The following is a 7,403-nucleotide window of genomic DNA, read 5'->3' as shown; positions in this document are numbered from 1 at the left end:
AGCACATGATGACTGAGTAGGGCTTAAAAATAAACTAGCAGAGAACATTGCTTTCAGAAACATTTTTTATTATTATTTTGTGTTCTGTGTAATTGTTTTCCTTGGAGATAGTTGATACAAAAATCACTGTGAGCGCCAGAATGCGCAGCCAACAGGCTACCAGTGATCTTTGAACCACAGCTTGACATTCATTTTTCAGCTTTGTACTTATGTATGTTATGCCTAAATATTTTTTACTATCAAATTATGTTCCATCTATTTTTACATATGTAAATATATCAAAATTCAACCTGTATAAAGGGGAGTCCATTCCCCTGATTTGTACTTGCTATAATCTACAAAATGTATGCTGATAGAATAGAATAGAATAGAATAGAATAGAATAGAATAGAATAGAATAGAAGTACTTTATTCATCCCAGTAGGGAAATTACTTCGCAGTTACAGCATAGAGACAAGACACAATAACAACTTCCACTGAGTAGTAGTTGTAGATAAAATAAAAAATAAGATATAAAATGCTATAAATTGTAAAAATATAAAATGCTGTTAATATAAAAAGCAACTTAAGAGCAGTCCTTGCAAGATTCAAAAAATGATGTGATGCTCGTCCTTAAAAATGCAAACTAATCTCTTTCAGTGTTAATGACACTGATTAATGTATTTTTAACAATTTCAGACAATTCTATGAATCAGACTAAGTCAAAAGCGCTCTCCATCTCTGATCTTCATTTCAGCCAAACCATCCCTGATTGGCAAAACATCAATATTTCCACCATGCTGAAGAAGCTGACACAACTGAACTGAATCCCATAATCAAAATAGTAGAAGGCAAATTCCCTCTCTCAATATTAAGAAAAGCACTTGCAAATAAAAAATGGTACTCCCTAAAATAAACTGTATCTTGTTTATGATGCCAGTTAGTCTTGGTTCAAAACATTAAAGGATATAAAAAAGTAGATTTTTTAAATTGACAAACAAACTTCCAAAAATAAATTCAAAAACTCCACAGAAGGCTAAAAATCTGAGAGGTTTAGAGCTACTAAACTTTTATAAATACTACTCAGCACATAGATAACAATATCTGTAAAAATAGATTTAGAAGAATCGATGATACAATCTGCTGGTAAACATTGAACAAACTCTCCATAAGGATTCTGTATCTCAGATATTCCACTTATCAGCCTTTTAATTAAGCAGCATCACTGCTTTAAACACATTAAACCCAGTACATCTCTGACAGCCTGGTGGGAATATGTAAATAGAGCTTCAAATCTCCCTTTGCAGACGAGCACCCATTAGGAGCAACCCAGACGTCCTGCAAAACAAAACAACTCTTAACTTTGCAGCATGGATCATAGCAGGGTAAGTCACTTAGGTGATATCTTCATAGGAAAAGATTTAATATGATGTCATGTTTTAATAGACTCAAGCTGCATCTATAAAAATACATTTGTTAAATATCACTAGCTAAAGTTTATCATTAATTCTAAATTTAATGAGAGGTTTGAACAACTAAACCTCTAATTTTCCCCAATAAAAAGCAGTTTTCCTCCTTCCTTGCCTCATCTTTCCATTGTAGGTGACAAACGTACATACACACTTTCACACTGACTCACTCGCCCCCTCACTCACACAAATAATCCATAAAGTTGAGGTCATACAAACACACAGATATTTTAATAATGTAACCTGTCCACTTTGATACCAGATGCAACCCTGATTTAATAAAGTCAATCAAGCATTTAGGATACCATCTCCAGACGTCCTTTTTGCAGAACAAACCAATCCTGGCACATGTAGACAACCAGCTTCACCACGTAGTAAGTCTGACATGCCATGACAGGATACGAAAAGAAGAAGAAAAAAAATCACAATTTTAACACTTCAATTGGAAATTTAAAGGTTATATTGTATATAGTTACTAAAATAACCAATAATTAACTTCTTAATTGTTCGTGACAAATACAAACATTGAATCAAATTAATTAAAAAAATTCCAAAAGGATTGGAAAAGGAATGTTAAGATTTTCAGCTTTTTCTTAGTACAGGAAAGAGTATCTCTATGTGTGGCAGACATCATTTACCTTCTCACAACCAGTATTACTTTTAGCAGGTTCCTCAACCCAAAAAACTGGGTCACAACTTCTGACCCGGTATTTGGTAAAAAAAAAAAATGAAAAGAAAGAATACCATCAACGTAAACCCATGTATGCATTTAGGTTGTATAGTTTGCTTCAGTCCTCCATCTTGAGTTTGCATGAAGAGGAAGATATGTTCACATACAGTATTGTATTTATTGCATTTTTACACTTTTTGCAAATTTTTTGTAACATTTCGAGCTGTTTCCAGCTAATTTTCATATTTCTGACAAAAATAGCTTCTTTGGTACAAACATAAAATGAATAAATACATGAAAAAATTCCATATGTTGCTTTAATGGGATCCGCTAAACCTTCCAGTTGTAGTTTGACACCTTCTATTAAATATTCCTCCACAGACAAAGCAGCACCCCGGGGTGTCAGAGTACAATTCACCTGAGGTCCAGCTGCCCATATGCTCCATGAAGATGCTACGCTCTGAGTTTTTTTGTCCAGCAGGATCATTCATATGTCCACTGTCCGTTGAGTTCACATGCCATTTGAGAAGTTATATGCCTTCCCTGTTACATTATTCATTATTGAGGTGAGCGTCTGCAGCAGATCTGGGCTGACTCACTTTGACTTTCCATGTGTGTGTGTGTGTTGGGGTGTGCGTGTGTGTGAGTGTGGATCTGCAGCGTGACTCACTCAGTGCTTTTAGACAGATGAGGACAGCGGTCTCACTGAGGGCAATGGAGGTTTTATACAAGAAAAATAGCCACTTAGATTAAATTACGTAATGAAAAACATTCCTCCCTCTCCTTGTTCCACCCTCCCTCTTGTTCTCCTTCACCTTCCCCTCTCTCTTTCTTTTTTTGGTGACGCATACACCCCGACACACACCCCCCCACACACACACACTCACCCTAACTCAATCACCTGCAAATGGAGCTATCTTCACACCCCCAGGCAGAAATGAGCACCGTCTTTGACACATGCAGGACAGCAGAACGTACACACATTTGGACACACATGCAGTTCAAAGGAAACCTCATTGTTCCTCCTTTTAAAGATTGTCTAAAAGCTCAGGTTAAGCTTTCCCCCCCCCCTCGATACAAACCAGCCAAGCTCTTCTCTTTGTCTGCTGAGTGGACATTATAAACCTGATATCTGTCCATTTGTCTCCACTTGACTACGGTCAGGGCAGGAATGTGTGTTGTTGTTTTTTTTTTATATCAACTTTGTGTGGTTGCTAAGTGTCCATTGGTGGTTCAGTTATTGTTCTTTGCTTTAGGACTGGACAGACTGAACTAAAAGCACAGATAAATAAATAAATAAATAAATAAATAAATATTATAAACCGTAATATGTAAAATATTGAAGTTTTATCCTTAAGAGAAATGTACAACTTTTACTTTGACTGAATACTCCAATCTAGGCTGCAACTCAGTGGATTGTTAACCTTTGGAAAAAGAAAAGAAAAACACAAGATATTATTATTATTATTATTATTATTATTATTATTTATACAAACAAAAAGACATTAGCATGGTCATTACAGAGATATTAATGCCTGACATTTCACATTATAACCACAAACTTCAATGTATTTTAGTGGAACAGACAAAAGCAATTGTGGCATAGCTGTAAAATGGAAGGAAAAAACCCTGCTAGCATGGTTTTAAAACTTTTTTTAGAAATCTAAATCTGAAAAGTGTGGCATGCATTTAGGTTCAGCCCTAATGGGTCAATACTTTGTAAGACCACCTTTTACTGAAATTCCAGCTGGAAGTGTTTTGTCTGAAATGTTTCTAACAACTTTGGATGTAGAGACTCACGTTTTTTGTCCACTCTGTTTTAAAGAGCAGATCAAACTTAATCAGACTGAATGGATTGAGTCTGTGGCATTCATTTTTAAATCCTACCACAGATTATTCACTGGATTTTAGTCTGCCCCGGGATTGGACCTTTTCTAACCCATTTTACATATTTTAGTGTCTCTTGCAACCCCTAACTGGTTTTCTTTAAGATTCAGCTCAATGCTTTTCCCCATCAACTCTGATTAGCTTCTCTGTCCTTGCTGAAATAAAAGCATACTGTTGGAAAAATGTTTGTTCATTATCTTCATTTTATGTTATCTACTGGGAATCAATTGAATTTACTGATTGCATTGATTTCATTTATCACTTACTCATTTGTTGCCTTTGACCTTATATTTCCAGAACATAGTACAGATTCAGAATAATGCAACTTAATGACGATTAAAGTGAAACACATGGCAGCATTTGTGGTTTATTTCCTGTTGTGAGATAAGGACAGTTAGCAAAGATAAGGAATTATTGTTCTAGGGGATTTTACAGAGGTGGAAACTCTCTTATCCTCCACCCTGCATTTGTGTTACGTTCATAGAAAGCCAATATAAGCAGGATAATTTCTTTTGTTTGGTCAGAGAGCGCTCTGACTGACTGTAACTCATTGTATTTTCCTCATGCTGGCAAGTATTTAAATATCTAAAGAGACTCTTTGTTATTTCTGTCTTGGTTATTCTTTGTAATGAACAAAATGTTCTAACACATACCCACAGGATGATGCTGCCATCACCATGTTTTGTAGTGGGATTTTAAAAGGATGTTCAGTGTTAGTCACAGAGCATTTTGAACACAAACCAAAATGTTTTGGTCTCATCCTATACGTGCAGCTTCTTCTACATCTTCATGGCTTATGGGGAACTTTAAAAAGAACTTGTTTTCTTTCTACAACTCTCATAAAAAGCCTAGATTTGTGGTGTGTAAAACTAATAGTTGTGCTGTCACCAGAATATCCCAACTGTAATGTTTGAGAATGTTTTTCAGGTTAAAGTGGTCTGAAATGCAGCTCACTGGATTTTTCTAAAGCAATAAGTAAAAACACTCCTTTTTAAAATTTTGACCTGCCTACTGTTTGTTGTCTCTGATCAACACAGTACTCTCATGTTGAGCTGCTCTGCACGTCTGTAGCATTTGGACGGACTGGCCCTGTTCCAAGTCATGTTCAATAAACTGGTGCTGTTTAGCTTTGTTCTTAGCAGTCAAACTCTGGTAGACAATAATTTTTTCCAAAGGAATCCAGGTTGGTCATAAATTCCCCACTGACAATAAAATCTTACCACTTTGATTGCAATTACAGGATTCAAAAAACAAAATTTTAACAAAGAGCAACAAAGACTTAAAAACTACTCATTTTGCTTGATATGTAAGTGAGTCGATGATAAGACAAGAGGCACAAGGAACAGCTGAGCAGCTGCCTTTAGTAAACAGAAGATCTGAAGGAATCCAAAAATAAAGGTGGACAGATTCATACAAACACTGACCAATTACCATCTGTCGTAAGTGATGCCACGGCATGGGCGCTTGTTTTTGGAGGGGTAATGGGTAATTAAATTTGGACCAAAAATATTGCTCTACAAAATGGCAAAACAAATAGAAAAACTGACCAAGACGTTCTATAGGAGACAAACTACATCTAAAGTAAATATCCCTGGTTTTTACACAGAAGTCTCTTGCATAGCTTTAAGTTATAGAGCAAATGATCCTTCAAGAAAATCTCTTAGTTTTGAACTCAAATCTGGAACAGACTGTCTCAAAGATACACTAATCATTTCTGCAAAAAAAGTATATATTGAGCATATTTGAATGAAGCAGACTCAGTTTCCTGACAGATGGACCTTTGTGTTGTGAAACAAAGGAGGCAGAATCTATCTTAATAATCTGTGGTGGCATCACCCTGCTGTGATAACCATATGTTTGATGCAAAGCGATGATGTGGATTGAAAATGTGTCAGTGCACATATCTGTAGACGCTAATATGAGTACGGGTAATTACTGATCGTCCTCTGTCTGGATAAACCCGATTAGCATCGAATAGGCTGTGAGTCGCCCTAATCCCCCGTAAGGAGAGTGGGATGGACGCAGGAGGGAGAGAGCGTGGAGCTGGAAGCAGAGAGAGGGCGGTACAGACGGCGGATGAAACAAAGGCAGAGCATATGAGAATGACAGTAAGGGAAGATAAGATGGAGATAGGAGAGATGTAAACAAACAAAGAAACAGCGAGGACAAAACAACAGATTTTGACCAGCAGGAGGCTCTGGCTTGTTCAGCCCTTAACCACTTCATATTCTCATTATTGCTTAAAATCTCAACCATCTTCCACAGTCTTAGCTTGTGCTAAGTTTGACAAACAAGAGATTTGTTCATTTGTTTATGTCATGCATCCCAAAGTCAAGCAGTATTGGTGGATCAATTTCAACTGGTTTTTGGAAATAAATAAGTGCATGTTGGTTCTGGATTCCTACATTGCATTGTTTGGATATTTTCTTCCACTTACGTATTGCAGTATCTATATGCAAATGACCATAGTGTGTGGAATGGCAATGGTCAAGAAAGGAATTTTAAAATTGTAGAAAATTGACAAAGTGTCTTAATTTAAAACCTCAAGCTTCTCTAATCAATTTTACTGTCTGGCAGCATTTTGCCAACCCATTTCACTCAGTATAAGACTGATCCAAATGCACAATCTCTTAATATGTCACCAATGCTTTCATAGACTGGCAGCTCTATCATTACATAGAAAAGGTAATTTGTGCACCGAGACCAGTTAATTAAAGCCTTTTAAGCCTTGTTACTTCAGTAATTATTGCACCAGACAAAACAATTCCTCCAACAATGTTTCTCCAGTTTATATAAGACTAATTAGAAAACTGCACATGCTCGACCAAACCCAATGCTCTTCAAACCTGCATGGATGTTCCTACACACATGTGAATTACTGCCAGAGTTGCACATAATGTCCGCCGAGACAAACACACAGTAATCACAGACTCTGGGAGACAGTGGAACAAAACAAGAAGAAACCACAAAGAGAGCTGATGCCAATCCATCAAAGTGTCAAGTGATCCCAAACAAAGCTAGCTTTGGCAAAAAAAGAAAGCAGTGAATAATCTTTTCAGTGGAAAATTAGGGAATTTTCTTATTTCGGAAAATCAAATATGAACATAAATGGCTCAGGTGCAGAAAAGGGCATCAAGAGAGAAATGGTAAGAAGATGAGAAAAATGTAAGAAGAAAGATGGCGGGACCACTCTGCAGGAGAGATCAGTTTGAAGGAGACGGAGTGAATAAAATAAATGTAATTTTCATGATCAGTTTAACTCAGAGACCATTAGCAGCCCTCTCTGACGTCCCTCTGAGAGTGTGTGTGTGAGTTTTAACTATGTGTATGTGAGAACTTACAAAGAGCCACATGAAACTCACACGTATGATATGATACGGTAGATGCTCATGATATGA

Source organism: Xiphophorus hellerii, chromosome 5 (assembly GCF_003331165.1).
Source record: "Xiphophorus hellerii strain 12219 chromosome 5, Xiphophorus_hellerii-4.1, whole genome shotgun sequence".
Taxonomy (NCBI): domain Eukaryota; kingdom Metazoa; phylum Chordata; class Actinopteri; order Cyprinodontiformes; family Poeciliidae; genus Xiphophorus; species Xiphophorus hellerii.
Note: the sequence above shows the minus strand (reverse complement) of the source record.